Raw genomic sequence first — 19,521 nt, 5'->3', positions numbered from 1 at the left:
CACCCACTCGGTGAGATTTGTCAGGGCAGCTGCCTAATTTTCTGTCCCTGAGGCGTCGCATTAGGCAGCACATGATGTATAGGTAAGTGAAAGCGGCAGTAAGTCTTTTTTCTTTGACTCCAAAGGACCGAACTGTGGAGTGATTGAGCCTTGGCTGGAGGTGATTTAGGAGTTTTGTGTGTGATTGTTTGTCAGTGTTATGAATGCACGCGTGAATAATTATAGGTGCTACATAAAATAAAATAAAATAAAATAACATAGCATGAGACAACAAGTTCAGGTGAACTGAAGGCTTAGTTAGGAAGCAAAGGCTGAACAATACAAACTGAGACCATGATAAGATATTTCGAATATACACCATACATAATACACACTGTATGTTTTAGTCTTCATCAGACATATTCTACCAGCGACTGTAGTGCTTCTCATGGCATCTGTCACCCATTGCCCTAGCTTACATAGCCAGGTCACGCCCTCCCCCATCAAAGGCCTTCTCATCTGTACCGCTCATTATTACTCCTCGCTTCCCACAGGACGGCCCGCTGTCATCTGCCCAGGAGCCTCTGCTGACCACCATCCATCTGTACACCCTCCCACCAGCAGGCCTTTCAGCGCACTCATAAAGGTTCAGGATCTACTGCATCAACACTGAGACTGAGTCTTTGTTTGCTTTGAGGGCACCGGGCTTCACACACAGTACAGTAGATCTTAACCTGTTCACACCTGAGACCCTGCAGGTGAGGGTGAAACTTTTAACATACATAACATCCCCATACATTATTACATTATAACTTACATTAATTATTTTTTGTATTAAAAAAATTTAGATTTAAACATGCAAATAATGCCTGAAATAACCAAATATGTGCTCATTTCCATACATTTCCACAACAAAAAATCTGAACATTGGATAAAGCCAGGTTCAGAATTTTTGTTTCATTTTGTTGACACATTAGAGTCAAAGGTTTAAACAGAAGGAATTTTTGGATATCTCTTTGTATCACTCTATAAATCAGGAAATAATGTCAACAGCCATTAAAAATCAGTTTTTGCCATGTTTTTCGGAATGAAATGTAAAATAAATCAGGCTATGAGCGAAATATGAACAAACCTCTCTGTATAAACATTCAGAATATAAATAGGAATAAAGATAAGATAAGATAAAAATTTATTGTCCCTCACGGGGAATTTGTTTTGGGCACATAGTGCGACATAGCTGTAAAAGCAATATGCAGCCGCAGCACAATGGCCCAGGTCACCAGAGGAGCAGCGCCCCAGAAGAGAACTGAAAAACTGGAACGTTTAGTGTAAAAGCTACTTAAGTGGATGTTTCTGACTCAAAGTATGAGGAAAAAACTCTTGAAATTGGCCTTTAAACATATGTACGAGAAAATTCCAAACATCTGTAGACCAAATTCTCAGACACGAAGGGTGAATAGAGTAAAAAATTCAACTAATAGATAACACCATGAAACTTTCCCAGTTTATTACTGAGACATTTTGTATTACACGTTTTCTGAAGTTTTATGTTTAAATATCCAAATGAGGTATTATCTGAAGATGTGTTCAGAAAATACTCACTTCGACAAACTGGACCATTCATAAATTTGGAGCGCTGTTGGTACCCTATTTCAGAACATTACCTTCTTGGAGCAGAGCAGTGTACTGTGGATGCTCTTTCTGGGGAGACGGAGCAGCAGAGCGCCAAGCGGAGTGAATGTGTGATTAACTTAGTGGTTTGTTAATTCATGTAGAAATAGAACGCTCTTTTTTTATGAGCAGCAGAACTCTCATGTTAGTGTAAAGCATCAGATTGGATTTACGAATGCACCCTAAATTTGCACTTTTTGCATACATTTCCAGAACAGAAATCTGACCTAAAATAAACACTGAAATTTGTACTTTGGATGTTTTTGTTCTACCAGTCTGAAAGACGACAGGTTGTGGAAGCAAAAAAGCCCATGATCTAGAAATTTAACATGAAAAATCTGTTTTCACCTGCAGGGTCTTCCTCTAAAAGCTTTTTTCTTAAATGGAACAACTACTGGGAAAGTAATTTCAGACTGCTATCTGAGGCCCCAAACGCTGTGTAAGAGTGGAGAAGCTTATTAAAGAATCCTCTCATTGAAAATGTTGACTGAACTATAGTAACTCTGTAGCCTGATGGAAACATGTGACAGGTCTCCTAAGAGCGACAAAACCATCGAGAGGAAAAACTAAGATGAAAATGCTGCTTTGGAAAATTTGCTCCTGTAACCTGAGAGCTCGGGGCGGATAGTCATCTGGAAGCTCCGTTTACCTTTTTCACTCTGTTTTTATGTGTATGTCCTTGTGTGTGTGTGTGTGTGTGTGTGTGTGTTTGTGTGCGAGTGTGGCCCAATGCTTTCCATGTGTGCATGGGGAAGTCGACAGTGTTGTTTTGTTTTGATGGGACCAGATAGATCACCCGTATGCTCGGTGCTGACGCCATCCTTCACCACAAAGCCCAATATCAACAAGACGGGGACAGTAACCAAGAGAGGCTGTGTTTCTGACATTTAATTTTCCACTATCTTTTCCCTTTTTTTCAGAAAAATCATCATTTAAGAATTACAGAGCATATCCATAACCACTTTCCCTCTGTCTAACATTAATCTTCCAAATGCTGCCGCTGGACAGAGTCCATCTACTGTCCCTTTGATCTATCAAATTGAGGCTAACAAAGGAAAGTTCCATGACAACGGATGAGCAAATACAAAAATTACTTTACAATCAAAGTCCCGAGCTAGCAAATCAATTTACTGTGTCTCCAGATCACTCTGTCGACATTTTAAATATTGATCATATAAGTAAACAGCCATGGTATTGTTTGTTGATGGTCTTATTTTAAACCTAACAAATCTGAAAAGCGACTCTGGGTGAAACCCTTTGAAGTAAACAATGGAAAATAATCAAATCTACACAAGGAGAAGTACACGCTGTAAAAATATCGACCATCCACTTACTTATGACTTCTTTATGAATGCAATCTGTTGCCTGCAAGGACAGAGCGTGGAGCATATACAGCAACTGATTCCTCAGCTGGTTTAGACTAAACAAACAACAGCAATCTTGTCAATTTTGTGGTTTTAACATTAGGTTTTCCATGTTGTTATAATTATATTCATCCTCTTCTGATCCCCTGCTAATCCCGAAAGTCATTCCCCTCTACTTCATACACACCCCAGTGAAAACAAAACCTTTACTTTTTTCTCCCTCTCCGTTACACACACATACACACACGCACACATACACACCCCTCACTTTCCCCAAACTCATCCACATGCGGAAACAGTAGTGAGGTCGACGCTGTGGCTAAGGGATCCTGGTCTGTGTGATGTGGAAGCTAAACGTCTACTGTTTCAGAAAATAAACATAGCAGGATTGTCCCAGAGTAACACACACTTGCCGGCAGACAGACTCATAATATTTCCCCCCATCTGATGACAGCTGGGAGAGTTTTCCACAGTGATAACAGGAATGTTTTCACACCCCTGGACACATACAGTCTCCTCATTGTGGCCAGTTTCATACAGCGAACCTGCTTAGGGTAAAAGGAGAATACAGTTAAGTCTATATGAAGCAGGCCGCCCACTGGAGACGGTGACAGAGGATACGTCTGCCGGTCTGGCTGTGACTTTCTCTGAGTCTCTCAGAGGGACTTATCTTAGATTCTTTATTGCTCTGGTTTAGATCAGCTTGTAATCCCCCAACTCTATCATTTCAGCCATTTCTTGACTCTTGATTTCTCTTTGTGAGCCAAAAATGTCCCTAAAAGAAATCTGGGCAAGCACAAACACCCTCACGCTGCAGCTCACAAGTACAGATGCAATATGATATACACACACACTTGCAAACTGTATAGCTCTTGGAGTTGTGAGGAGCAGTGAGGCCCAACAAAGCTTCCCCTCTTAGGCCAAGGCTTTGATATCACACACACATGCACACACACACACACACGCACACATACACACAGAGGCCATTCAAAACCACGGATGCCCGATCCATCTACATACATTCAACAGTGAGGTGAGAAAACTCGACCTTCCAGCTTCTTTTCTTGGACTCTGTCTAGGAATATCGTGCCGGCTTCTCTGCCTTTTCCAGCATGAGCATGCTTATCAAGCTCTCCCACTCACAAAAATGCAAATGCATGCTCACAAACACACAATAAATAATCCCAGAGTCGCACTTCCTCTCACAAAAGCTGTTTGAGTTGCGGCCAGCAGTGACAGCGCGTTGCCGATCAAACAGAGCGCTGTGCTCACCTGAGGCGGTTCAGGAAGGCCAGGGTACGCGATAAGGACCCCTGAGGTTCACTTGGCTTCCTGTGCGTTCCTTGAGCCCCTGTCCCAGCAGGTTTAGAGCAGGTGGGAGGGCGGTGTTACATACACCTGATTGAGTTCATTACTCCATTCCTGACGGGGCTAAAAGAACCATTACCAAATTATAGGACACCTGAGAGAGCATACACACACATGCAGGCACGCCAACCGTCCTTGAATCACATGAATGCACACAATTAACACATTACCGGAGCGGCTAAAACACCATATACTATATAAGGTTCAGGAAACTGGAACCTACACACCAATATATCCTTCACTATAGAAAACAGAAATAGTACAACAGCTCCTATCAACATAAGGAAACAGACAAAAAAGTCATACTGCCTTAGTGTAATCTATAGTGTTGTCAGCAGTGTGCGTGGTTGGAGGGAAGATGCATGGGATAATTTGGGGAATGGATTTCCATATCTGATCAGAATAATTCTGCAGAGAGGCCTCTGCATTCCCCGGAGGCTCAGATAAGCAAAAGATACCCTTGAGATAAGCATACTGTGTCTGTCAAGGCCAAATCATTGCAATGTAAATTACAGTGGTCATGTGTTGGAAAGCTATGACAGGGAAACCGCAGGTGTTGGTGTCAAGCTCAGGTTAGGCTCTCAACTCTAGTCCCAAAACCTGCCGTTCTTGTTTTCTGTAACTTATAAGGGATTGATTTACAGCGGGTAGGTTAGTGGAATTGACTGGAACTAACTAGCTGATGGGATGGAAAAACAGCAGTGTGTTGTAATGATAAGGATTTTCTAATCCAATAACTACATGGCCCTGAGGTAGTGATGTCATGACTCTGCACTCCAAACTGACACAAAATCTACTTGATAGTTTTCATTAAAATAAATAAATAAATAAAAATGTCAAATGCAATCATAAAAATAATTTAAAATGTGGCTTTTTCTTGTGTTTGGTTTTAAAATGTTACTCTTCCTCCCTCATTTTGAATTGTTTATGTAATTTCTGTCATCTCCAAATTAAGTCTGTAAAACTTGAAGAAAAGAAAAAATTAAAGGTCAGCGTCTTTTTCTCATTAACACACCAATCAGTGCACAGACTCATCTACTCTGGGCCCCTTCCTGCAACACATACATCTCAATAATGTAATGTCACTATTGCAAGAATTCAAATTGAAATGATCAAAGGAAACCTACAAACTAATAAATCATTTCAGTCATATTGTCAGCAGAAATCATGAAAAAAAAACCTGTCACATCGGAATCAGAATAAGGTATACGCCTTAGTAGGTTTTTCACTTACAAGGAATTTGCCTTGGTGTTTGGTGCATACAAAACATATTAAGGAGCTAAAAATAAAGGCAATATATCACAGTGTATTGTAATAAACTGAATACCTTTCAGTTTTGAACTTTTGTTCTCACAAAACAAATCATTATTAAACATCTCCTTTGGCTCTGGGAGGCTTTGATGGTATTTTTTCACTTTCTGACATGTGGCAGATGAAGCGATAATTACAATAGTTATTAGTTGAAGCCCTGGGCAGAGTTTGTCCTAAAGAAAGATGTATGTCAACCACAGACAACACTAGCATTTACATATCTGAATAATAGAAATTATTGGGCTCTATCTCACCTGGCACAAAGCGGCGCACAGTGCAGTGCTAGACTGACACAGTTTTAATTTTAAGTTGCAAATTTACTTTCACCAATCTGTGCACCCATTGGAGTGTAAGTGTTAAAATGAAGTGTCATCAGGCACATTGAGGCAGCAGAAAGTGACTACACCATTGACCAACAAAAACCTGGTCTAACGTCAACAGCGCAGTATTTTCTTGCTTTTTAAATTGCACATTATCCAGATAGTGAGATGCGCCTACATAAGGGGGTTCACAACGCACGTACACTCTGCTTATTACACACTCAGGGGGTGTAGGTGGGCAAAATAATGCATCATTAATGAGGCAGAATATTAATTACATTCTCTAAAATGTGAACATGGCAGAGAGCAGAGCTGCTGTCCGCTGCTGCTCCCCAGAGACGCCACATTAAAAGAGGCTGTGTGCATTCACGCACGAAGAGCACAGTAACTTCGCTGATTATTTCAAAAACTAAAAGTTTAATTCTGTTTCCTCTGTTAACTTTGTAACTACATGTTTTGCTGCTTAAATGTACCATGATATTTGCTGCAGTGACATTACTGCTCTTACAGTGTTAATCTCAGCAGAAAACAACTCTAATTTTTCAAATTCACTGTCATGTCAATAGCAGCTTTTAAAGGAAATGGGAGATGACACTCTGACTGGTTGAATTCAAGTTACACCCAAAACATAGCTATGACTAATTAATGGATCAAAGACAACCCCTTTGCCCCTTGCACCTCACTTTGCAACCAAATTGCGCGCTGTTTAATTAACAAGAGTGGAGTTGGACATGCCTAAATGCACTTAAGACCAGCACTGAAGATGATTTAAATAGGGTTCTTTCTGTCAAAACGCTGCAGTGTTTTCAAAACTCTGGCCTTTGTACATTTGACTAAACTACTATGTACCTGTACCTTTATTTAGTTCTGTATCTACTTTACAAACAATAGTACTCCTTCAGTGTGGACAGCTCTGACACCAGACTGATGTCCCTGTAAAGCACTGCATGGAGACAAAGCATGACCACGCTTTCTTAATGGCACCACAATGAGCTCAGTTACAGCAGATCATCGTGTGTCTGTTCACTCACAATGATGGCAGCTAAGTGCACTGACACGGTCGAGCAAAGACCTTATTGTGGAATAAATCGCATGGTCTGAGCCAAAAGAGAAGAGTTTGCCACATTTCATTAACCTCACATTGAGCTGAGCAGGTCTGATGAAGTCATTCGTTCTGAACTCCATTTTGCTTTCATTTAAAAGACTTTCACTGCAGTACACAAGTCATCAATCATGTCCTCGCTCAGGCTGCCCCGGGCCAAGACGCGGATACAGCCACATACAATCACATCTACTGAACCATATGTATACTCTCAAGAACACAAACACGTACTTAAACACAGCAGGAGTACTATACATTCGGCCATTCTTTACTACACTCCACAATTTTTCTCCTATATGCTCGCTTACTAAAGCCGAGACACATCTGTGGAGCAACATTCATCAATCAGTGAAGCCAAATGGGTTTAAACAAAAGCAGGGATGAAGCCTCTTCGTTCTGCCACGAGCTCGAGAGAGCCAGTCACTTTTTTGAGAACGAAGAGGCCTCAGAGCCCAAATAATCAGTGACGCCTGACGTTGTCTAATCACTTTCTAGTAGAGCATGAAGAAGAAGAAGTTGTTGGAGGGCAGACAGACAACAACAACACACACACAACACCAAGAAGAGTGTAAAAGGAAGGAATAAAAGTAAGTCAGTGTGATGATGCTGACAACTTTCAAACAGTCGACTGACTAGTCTACAAAAATGTTTTATTTAATCAGGCAGTCCCATTGAGATTAGGATCTCTTTTTTTAGAGAGGCCTGAGAATAAGAAATATTCATGAGAACACAATCAGCAACACAAAAACAACACTGGGACGACACAACTGCACAATAAGCAAGGAATTAAAAGAAAAAGTTACGAGAGTCATAAAAAGCATCAGCTAATAAAGCTTTAAATCTCCAAGGGCAGTGAAAGACTCCAGTTTCATGATTGATTAATAGTTTGATTCAGTTTATTAAGCACTTATAAATAACATTCACTGAATTTGCTGTTTTGTCTCTGTTTTATGTGACTGTAAATTGAATTCTCTTTGGGTTTCTGGACTGTGGGTCAGAGAAAAAGGAATCTGAAGGCATCACCTTGTTCTCTGGGAAATTGCTGTGGGCATGTTAAGACATTTTATAGACTAAACGATCAATCAATTCATCAGAAAAATAGTCAACACTTTCACTGACGAGGAAAATAATAAGCAGTTGCGGCCTCTTCTATAAGGAGCCGAGTGAGAAAACAAGAAAAGCTGCAGCACCAGAGGGGATTTAGAAATATTAATGTGGGAAAAAACAAACCTCTGCTTCTTAATGAGGGCTGTAAATTGAAGTATAGTGTGGTTTAAACTGGCAGCCAATCGGGCCTGTTGAGTACATGGAAAACAGCAAGATAACTGCAGGCTTTAGCAGTCTTAAGATACAGAGGAGTTGAGAAGCCTGTCAGGCCCTTTAAAGCCCGCCACATCATTCACTTTAAGCAGTCTGTCCGCCTGCAGGAAATACCTCCTTACAGCAATCCATTTCAGGACATCCACTGGACTTGTCCATTTAATAAAGTGTCCAATCTGCGGCCAGCCTTGGACAAGATTTCATCATAATTTCCTTCCCTCAAAGTCCCAGTAGAACTAGTAACCAGAGTTCCTCATTTTTAATAATAGCTCAGCGTATGAGCGTTAGAACAAAGATAAATCCTTTGCATTACCCCACTTCTCTGGTTAAGGAGAACAAATGCAGCTGAAGTAACCCACCACCCTCCATTATAATGTGGAACCTCCACCATGGTGCCCTCTTTAGCGCTCCAGCTTCTCAGCATGAGTTGGATGACATCCCAGGGAACATTATGAGAAGCTTTGCATTCCTAACCTCAGAAAGATATATTGTCGAACAAGCTCCATGCTTTCGCCGTTGTATCAAAGAAATATCACTACAGCATTGGCTAGATTTATGGCAGATCTTCCGATTAAAGTTCAAATTCTGCTCTTCAAACAAGCAGTCTGTATTACATCAAGTCCTGGCAACCATTTCTGTATATATTACAGCCGCTGATCTCACCACTATTCTCTTCGCACTACTCATCGCCACCGTTGTTTTTAATATAAGTGAACTATGTCTAAAGTGAGGTGGAAGTGCAGACTGGGAGAGAGCGGTGGTCACTGGCAGCGCAGGGCCTCTCAAGCCAAAAACCATGATCTTTTTCCTCAACCATGGCCTATAAACATTCGCCTGTTTTCATTTCCGAGAGGAAAAGCTGTTTTTACCAGACTTTCCTCATCTTTGGCAGATATGGCCTCTTTTATGAAAACATCCACTCCATCAAAAAACATAGATCCTTACAAACACGTATCTGTTCTGTTATTTGAATTTGATGAGCTGTGCAACACTGAGATGCATGTGAGGAATAATTCTACATCCTGGCACATAATTAAAGTTTATTGAAAGAATGGTAATGAAAGCCCTTCCTTTTTTAAAAAGGAACGTTTAGAAGTGCTGAGGAAAAAAAAAAAGCAGGTCCAAGTGCTTTTAAAGTGCTAATTGGGTGCTAACAGTGTTCCTTGATTGTTGTTGCAGTAAACTTCCTCATAAATGTCACATAGCAGAATGGTATATACTGTATCTGTACCACACTTCCGAGTGGCAGGTTTTCCAGCCTCATTAAAAAAACGTCACAATTTTCTCATTATATTTATCACAGTTGTGTTGATGTGTAAAAACAGGAGGTTGAGGAAAGAGAGAGTTGATTCAAATATTGGCCATAAAGATTCAGGGGCCTTGTGTGTGTAGAGCTGAATAAGTTGCTGTAAGGATATAAAAGCAAATGCAGATGTCTTGTTCTAGAACTAGCTCACTAGCTGCCATGTCGTCCATATGGCTGTTCAAGTGTGTCAAATTGTCAAGGAAACGTTATAACATCGTTACAGTGTTTATATAAAAGAATATTGGTTTCCGTGACAGACATAGGGCCAAAGAAGGGTACACCGGTATGCCACAGAGAAACAACGGAGACACAAATGGGGGTAAAAAAGGGTGATGTTGAATCTGGTTTGGTTTACTGCACACTTTTGAAATTAGTTCCATCATAAAGCTGGACCCGCACACTAAATTTTACAGCTTCCAAATTTCTGGATTAAATTGCAGGAGACAGGAGTATAATGTTGTTGCTCTTACAAAACACAGACACGGCGAGCTGAGAGGCTGGAAAATGAGTCAAACATCTTGGTGAAGTTTTGATAGCAAGCAGCTCATATTATATGATGGGATGGAAGCGGGGGGGGGTTGTGGAGAGATAGCAAAGTGGAGGGATCTGGGGTCGGATAGAGGAAAACAATTGATTTGGATCACGACTACATGAAACAAAAGAGGCTCTATGAATATATCCAAAAGAATATTAGTTGCATTCCTTGAGTGTAAACCACTGGCTTTGTGAACACTTTAAAAGACAATTGCAGATCAATAAAAACTACTGAAGACTCATCCAAGTCCCTGGTGGAGATGTGGATTAAGACCCGAGGGGGGATGAGTGATGGATTAGGACCCGAGGAGGGTTGAGAAATGGATGAGACAGTGATGCTCTGGTGGCGGAAGGACAGTGTGGGGTGCCAGAGGCTTGATGCCACAGGGAACAGAGCCAGTCTGGCCGGCGGGCTCTAGAGTATACAGTACTCTGCCGCTAACTAACCATCATCAATGTGGTAGCAATCAGCTGTGGTGCTGGAGGAAAATGGAGCTGAAGGAAAAAAAATCCCCCACACCCGCTTCACCCCCGCCCCCCGCACAAGGCGCCCCTATGTTTTTCCTCCTCTCCTTCCCGCCGCTCCCCAAGTCAGTGGTGCCAATTGTTCGTTTGGAGAGATGAACAAACTAACATGGCTGTTCTGGGCAGAGGGACAGAGACAGACATGCCAGTGGTCGAGGCAACTGGCAAGGCACACGACACCACAGTATCCATCCCAAACCTTGTTTTCCTTTTGCTTCCCCTCCTTATCCCAGAGCAGAAATCAAAATACTTTCTACTTGTATCAGCGCAGATATAAACACTCCTATGTCTTGTGCTGCTCGTGATATAAATACCTATGGTGAGAAATGAAACTATTCTTGCGGTAATTTATGTTTTGATGGCTTCGCCAGGTTGTTATTCCTGCCTGGTACGCTGCCCAAAGCCGGAGGTGAAGAGGTTTTCATGTTAGGGTGTCAAAAAACCTTCAGCCAAGTGAGAAAGGTCTGACTTATGGGTGCACTAAATCAAATCTGCCCAGTGTTTAGATCAAGGAGTCACACTGCTGTTAAAAACACTCCTGCGCCCACAAATAGAGAGGTCCCAACCATTAACACAGTCCAAGACACATCCTTGCCAAGGAAGCACATGGTAAATCATACCCACACACACACTCATAGCCTACAGATAATCCAGTAATGATTATCTTTACAGACAAGGATCTGCAAGCTGTGGTAATTCTACAGCTTTACCGGTTCAGTATAGCTTGAAGAGAGTGTTTCTGCAGCACAGTTTCCACTGCGGAGTGATTCAAAAAGAAAAAAGAAAAAGTGGAAACAAACAGGGAGCGCTTGGGACCCTGTGTATTGGTGCTTTTCTCCATGAGTGTGTGGACAGCATGGCTCTGCTATTTGTCTCTCTTTAATAACCACTAGAAAAGCACCCACAGATCCAGCTAGATGTTTTCAAAACCAGTGAGTTATGGTTTCACCACACTGATGTCACTGTTTAATAGCACGCGTTTTGCTGAATTCTGAACTTTCCTCTCGTGCTTGAATCATCTCGGCTCGAAAAAACGAGGACAGAGCGTCTTCGTTACTCCTCAGTGCCCCTCTGCTTTCTATGCAATCAGCGGGCCATTTATCGAAATTAACTTATTCAAATCGTGGGCCAGAGCTAAGACTATGGGTAATGAGTAAATAAAAAGCAGAGCTGTACGGTCAGTCTATGGTTTTTCTGTCATTGTGTTTGTGTTGAGAAATACCAAGCCCAACCAGACACATATGCACACATGCACACTTGCCCATTTTTATTCATGAAAATGAACTCGAGCAAATTGCAGCCTAGACCTAAAACTATGAGCTACTACAAGTAAATAAAAAGCAGAACTATATGGTTAGACTATGGTTTGCCTGTCTGACAGTGTTTGTGTTGACTGAGAAGCCCCGATCTCTCTCTCCGTCTCCCTCCATCTCTTTCTTCTTCGTGTTCTCTCTCTCCAGCTCTGACTCATTCTCCATTACAAGTCCCAGGTCTGGCGTCAGACGAAGCACTAAGTCAAAATGTCTTAATCAAATAAGCCATTTAAAGCGAGTAAATGTTGCCTCTTAGCCTCCATGGTCTCCTGTTCTGTTGGACTTCCACCATGTCTGCCCCTACTGGAAAGTCAACCACTGGAGTGTTTAATAGTGTGGGCTGTGCAGTATTGTTGTATGTTTGTGCCTATATGGTTTTAATCCTCCAGAAAAGGCATGATGTCATATTTGGTTTTGTGTAAATAAGAGAGGAGCAAAGCAAATGTTCATATCTTCCTGTGTACATTAACTCTGTAAATGTGTTGTTTATGGACAACTAAATTAAAGACCCTAGACTTCAGTGCGGTGAGTGCACAAACACACAAAAAACAGGAGACGTCTCCACGACTACATCATTGGTCGCGAATGATGACATTGTGCGACCCATCCAAAACCTTTGTTTCCTCCTTTGGATGATGCCGAACAGAAATGCTGGAGACACGTTTCCTTTGTTTTCCAACAGTCTTCCACACACCAGCTGTTAAGAAGGCAATGCTGCCATTACTCACTTTCACAATAGTGGAAAAGAAGCCATAAATTAATAGTAAGACTGTAAACAAAAGCTAACAGCTTACCTAATCTTCCTCTGACAGGGGTCATCCAGTGAAAATATCTTAAGTAGTCTATCCATCTTCTTTTTGGATGTGGCCCTGGCTCCATCTGTCCTGAGTCTGACCTTCCCTCCCGCTGCTTCTTGCCCTCTCTGACCACCTCAGCTGCCACAGCTACCTCAGGACACAGCAGATCAAAGGCGCAACTACCTTTACATTACCATACTTTCTAATTGCTGACATTTTTCAGTCTGACAGTTCACGAGATGAGAGGGAGAGCAAAGATCGCCCTGGCTTAGCTTGCTGCTTTCAAGGCTCGCTGGGTTGTCTATTATTTCCCTGATGGCCTTTTAAAAGAGGCTCATCCATCACTCCCTGACAGCATCTGTCTCCCTCTAACCTCTCTGGCCTGATATGAAATAATATTTTTAAAAAGTCAAGTCTGTCACTGTAATGGACAGCTCCTCCCACTGGGTGGCAGGAAGTCAGAGCTGTGAAGCGTGTCACTCAAGTAATTCAACTCTGTGCATGTGTGTGTGTGTCTTTGGGCTTGACAAATACACAGGGAAATAAGGCAAGAAAGGCCAGGGGAGGCCTGAGAGAAAAAAAACAAAAGAATACATGTGTTTTTGTTGGTCAGCAGGCAACCCAAGCTCAGGATTCCCTCTTTGGATTGCATGATGGAGAGTGATGAAAGGTCTGAAGAGGAAAGCCCCAATAATGAGGATCTGCAGCCATGTGTTACTCAATGCCATGTGTGGTGCCTACTGTAGGGCCCACACAGACCCCACTCTCAGTGTAATTAATGCCCTGAGGGCCTGTGTTGCAGTTCCTATACTCCCTAATGAAAGAAAGATGGCTCTCCGCAGTATACCACACTCTCCTAAAGTCTTTAGCTAATAACTCCTCCGTACATTATTCATCTCTGTCACAATACCCCACTATTATATTCAAATGATGCATGCAGTGAGTGCATGTGTGTGTGTGTGTGTGTGTGTGTGTGTGTGTGTGTGTGTGTGTGTGTGTGTGTGTGTGCGTGTGCATGAGTCAGTCCATGTGTGCTGCTGTTTGTTTTCTCTTTATGACTTTTACTTGCCTTGACAATAAGAGCATGTTCTGGCTTGCATTGCTGTGTACTACTGTGCCCATATGCATCCTGTTCATGCAGATTTGTCTGTGCCTTTGTCTGCTTGTCTCATATGTACGTGTGTGTACTGTATGTGTGTGACTGTGTGTTGAGCACACACATAGATTGCCTGCGCTGCCGTCAGGGCCTCTTCTGTGCTGTTTCAGTAGGTTCCTGTTTAAAACAGACAGGCAGGGTTCACTGTGTGCCAAGCTGGCATGCTCCCTAGGATAATGAGAGACTATGCTTTGGTTTGGATTGTTGATTAAGGATTATTCAGCAACACAAACAAGCTACTGTTCAGCCATGTGTGCACACGTGAAGCGTATAGCACTCTAAAAGGAAGGGCCAAATTTGGTCTTAGCGTACAAAGAAAAGCGAAGGGTAAACGTACCACGAACAAGAGGAAAGTAAATATTGTATATGTGTATAAGTTATGTCTGTATAAACACTGGATCACTGGGTGATCTAGCCTGCTCTCTATTTCTTTCTCTCTGCTGACACAAGTGATAGCAATTGTTGATTGTGTCCTGCTGCCATTTACAAGGCAATTTAAGCAGCAGTATGGGATTCATTCCTGCGTACATAAACTTCTAATTTAACAAAATGTTACTCTACAAATTGTGGACATACAGAGGTCTTATAGTTTCTTGCACCACACATACTGTTTATGTAAGTTTATGAGTTTGGCAATTGTTACTCAAATAAAACAGACAAACAGGAAAAGTGCACAAGGCACAAAACCGCTTATTTAATACGCTTTTACAGAAACACACTGTTGCTGAAGTGAAAGTCAGCTGAAAATATAAGTTAGCATTTTGGCAACATGGCTCACAGAGGAATCAAGTTAAAAGACAAGCAGAGGACTGTCAAAAAAGTTAGGAGGGCAGCAGTCCAAATTCAATTAAAAATTTGTGCTATTCATGAGATGTACTGCTGTGATGTGGTGGTAGTGTTTTTACAGCTTACTAGAGCTCCCACAGAGGCTGTGTAAAAACACAGATCACTACAAGAAGGTACCACCCAGAGAAAATAAATAAACCAAACTGTGATCAATCATTAATTGTGAGTTAAGACAGAGTTACACTTAAGTTTGCTGCGGGGGAAAACTGTATGTTGGTCCAGAGTTATTCTATTTACCTCACAGTACACAGCAGCACACACACACACACACACACAGCACACACACAGCATCAATCATTAACTGCATTAAATACGCACTTACAATAATTTTTTCTTCGACTACCATGACAAATACATGGCCATTTATGAAAGAATCCTACTCTAACATTCCACGGTACTCCAGAGATTGCGAGTTGTTTTGTTAACCTTATTTTCTTTTTGCAAATGGCCGTAAAATGTCACCATGTGCGAACTATTACAATCGCAATTATGATTAATAGCTATTATTGACCCATGGTGGAATCTCAGCCGGAACCAAGAAAGCACTGAAATTAGACTTTTGAAAGCTATTGAGAAGCAAAGTGGATATTCAAAGTAAATAATGCAAAAAAAAGTGAGTCTCACCTCAAGTGGAGCCGTAGTTCAGTCCATTTCTCCCGTAGATTGTTTTCAACTGATCCACCCACAAACAAAAATATAACAAAAAAAAGAAGACAAAAATGCTCAAGTCTGCATTTTACCCATCCAATAGTTGCTTGTGTTTGTCAAGTGTCTGTAGCTACATATGACACAAAGCAGACTAAATGCAGCAGTGTCCCAGAAACTGTGGATGAGTGCAGTTTGTCCAGATTCATTAATGTTTGGGAATCAATTTGATATGTTCACTTGGAGGAGCCATTCTTTAAATATGTCCAATTGCAGAATCAGATATCATTCGTGGGGGGAAAATAATGACTGTTTCCAGCTACACAGGGCATTTCAGTTAATCTGTTCTTTGGAACTCTGCAACAGAAGTCTACAGTGTGGGTTTTTTGTCACATTTGTGTACTGAGCAATAAAGTTTCGATCCAAGTAGAACAAGATTCGACCCACGTCTTGAGGGAGTTGTTCAAGATTTTGGAAAAAATGCTTATTCGCTTTCTTACCGTGAAGAATGACACCATTATCGAGCTATATGCCAGCAGTTTAGTTTAACTTAGCATAGTGGCTGGAACCTTTGGATTGAGCCAGGCTAGCTGCTTCCCCATTTCCAGCCTTTATGCTAAGCTAAGTTATGCCATGTTCATACTGGGGGCAGAAGCGCCTAGCCGTTCACACCAGAAGTGCATTTCTCAGGGCCGGTCAGCAAGTGATTCTTTTCCTCGTATGCTTGCATGTGTGTGTGTTTTCTCATCTCTCTAGCTCTCTATTCTGACACAACTGAGAAATATGTGGAAGCAAGGGATGCATATACTATCATTTATCATAATCAGATCACTTATATCATCTATAATCTCTCCTTTATATCATTCATGATAGATTATCAGTGTGTTTTTTTTTGCCAGATTCACTTGCAGCTTGTGGAGAAAATAAGCCAGATGCCAAAACTAACCGTGCAGATCGCAAGCTGGCTGTGGAGCTCAAGGCCACAGTGCGTCCTATGTGACCAGCTCAATTGGTTAACATGGGCGCCTGAAAGGAAGTGGGCAGAGCTCCACAAAAAATCAGTACACTCTGCAGTGCTTTTGCATCCAGGGTGAACCCAGCTTTAACCGGATGCTGGCCCAAAGCTTCATATTTACTGTACAGACATCAAACTCTCAGCAAGATGGTCAACTATCCCTTTTATCCCTATTTCAACTGGGGTAGTTTTGCAGGATGGACTAACTTGGATAGACCCTGACACTTTTAAAAGCCCAGTTATGCAGCGGCAGAGTTGGATAGTAGACAGAGAAAGGGAGCAGGAATGTATGATGGTATGAGATGAATTTTGGCGTAAGCACTTCATCCTGTACCATATGCACATATTGAGGGAGCATGTGGGCAAATCTGGGCAACAAATTTTCATCAAGGAAAATAACTCTGTTTACATTCCTCATACTTCCCATTCCCGGAGTCATGTAGGCCACAGCAGAATCACGTTTGGTCCAAAATGTTTATTTAGATTTTTATATTCAGCTTGCTTATACACCTGAAAGCAACCTCTGGTTAGGAAAGATTCTCAGTACAAATTAAAGAGGAGGGAGTTCTTGGTTGCACACTGCTCCCTCCTGTTTCCATCCCTCTGTCTATTTTGGCCTTGCAGAAGGTTACTCAGCTAATGATGTTCAAATTCCTCCGGCAGCATATTTGTTGTAGTAAAATACACCTGGCACACGGCTTGAAATCAGTGGCAGCTGTGTTCTTTTAATTAATAAAAATCGTCTATTTTCCAGTTTCAAGCTGGTTTTGTTTAAAGGTGAGTGAACAAAACTTTTTATCATCTTACAGTTTTTCTGAATAATGGAAAAATCAGTTCATCATTTATATGAAAATGAAACACTATACTTTTACAATCTGACCATCTGTCAAACACTCCACTTAGAATATCTGCCAAAATGAGGCCCAATTCTGCCAACATCAATCAACGTGAATTTGGTTGAGACATGCAAGGCGGAGGTCCAACAAGACGCAGCATGGGTCCCCACTGACAGGGCTGGCTGACGTGATCCACAAGGTCAACGAGGAAACGCGTACAGAATAACAGTATAACAAGTAACATGCCACAAACCGCTGCCATGTCACTATGTGACAGCTGACAACAGCCACTGCATACAGTAAGGTATGCTGATCAGAGCTGAAGGGGAATGTAACACGGGACATTTTAGTGAGAATATCCATCATCCTCCATGCGCACGTGTCAAAAAATGAACTAAATGGGCCACCCAAATCACAAATCAACATTTTGTCATTCACCGCCAGCGGAATGTGGCAGATAGTTTTGGTTTTATGTGCTGAGGCTTCCCCATTGATTTGAATGTGTTCATTTACAAAAACGAGACTTGGCATGAAAAGACTTTTATGGTGCTTCAAAACTACATTAAAACTTCATACAGTATAGTATTTGTTGTAACCATCTGCAAGTAATTAGAGAAACCTTTTCATTTCCTCCTTATAATTTTGTAATTAAAAACATACACGCACGCTGTATACACACAAACTCATGGGAAGGAGCCCCTATGCTGACCTTGTCCTTAAAGTATCCCAGCATAAATCTACCGGACATACCAATGTCACATTAAGACCAACAAGCCAGTCAGATCTGGGGAACTGGAGAGGAGCGATACTTAATGCAAATGGAAGTAAATAATGTTTCACATGTGTGGGATATTATGATTTCTACATCACTGATGATTGTTGGAGGAAAAATATAATTACAAACATTTTGTGAATTCAGCCAAAGCTTGTTGCCAAGTAAAAATGATTTCACACACTGACAGAGACATAAGTTAATGACTGACAATGGACGTGTTTATTATATAAAAAAATATTACACACTGGCACTGATAAAAAGTCACAGGCTCTTCTCACAGTCAACATCTTGTATTGACATTGCGGAAAAAGCACAGGACTAACTAATAACATTAGTAATGGCTGCATTCCATTCAGGTGTCCCAGTTCCAGGGCTGTGGTATTATGAATGCTGGCTCACTGGTATGGCTTACTGGCACTGAACGAAGCCAGTATTAATTTAGTTATACCTGTGTTTGACAACTGAAAATGTCTGCTGTGACAAAGATCTGTTGTTCATTTAAAACAACTGCATCAAAGAAAAAGGATAGAGCACTATTTAATCAAATGATTCGTCTAAACAAGACTAAAATCCTCCAGCCGTGGTTCTTTCAAGTCATCCAGTTCATGTCTTTCACCTGCCCCTAGTGAACCAACTCATTTGGTTCACTATTTGTTATCATTACTACACACACACACACACACACACACACACACACACACACACACACACAAGCAAAAAAGCCACCAAAGAGCATATAAATTGATAAAAGATACAATCAACGTACCTCTTGCTCAAGCAGGTTTTGCAATATGTTGCAAATGTGATACATTTAGAAATAATGTCCTAGTAATAAGTTGAGCTATTGCAATGATTTAATGATTTCAGACTTAACAATCCCTCTGTTTAGTTAACCTGACTCTTATTCACATCAGCACATGCAGCATTACTGTAAAATCAAGCTAAAAAAATCCAGGAAACCGAATGCTTTGAAAAAGGTAAGTAAACATAACTATTAGTCTAAAGGTACTTAAGTTTACTCAAACAGAACTAATAAAGACTAATAGTTACGGTCACTTATAAACAGGTCCACGCAGAATCTGCACCTGCAGAATTCCAAAGACATCTCCAGAATTTTCACAGATTTTAAAACAATGTTTTTTTTAAAGTGACACGATTCTGTTTGTACGGCAAACATAACTTAAGACTGAAAGTTATATTTACTTACCTTTATCAAGGCAATCTGTTTCCTAGACTTTTTAAACTAAGATCAACTTATCAGATTTTAAAGTGACAAAAGCAGAATCACTCATTTCTCTTTAAGAGTCATTTAAAAATAATAATAAAATAAAATAATAT

Source organism: Epinephelus moara, chromosome 20, assembly GCF_006386435.1.
Source record: "Epinephelus moara isolate mb chromosome 20, YSFRI_EMoa_1.0, whole genome shotgun sequence".
Classification (NCBI taxonomy): Eukaryota; Metazoa; Chordata; class Actinopteri; order Perciformes; family Serranidae; genus Epinephelus; species Epinephelus moara.
Note: the sequence above shows the minus strand (reverse complement) of the source record.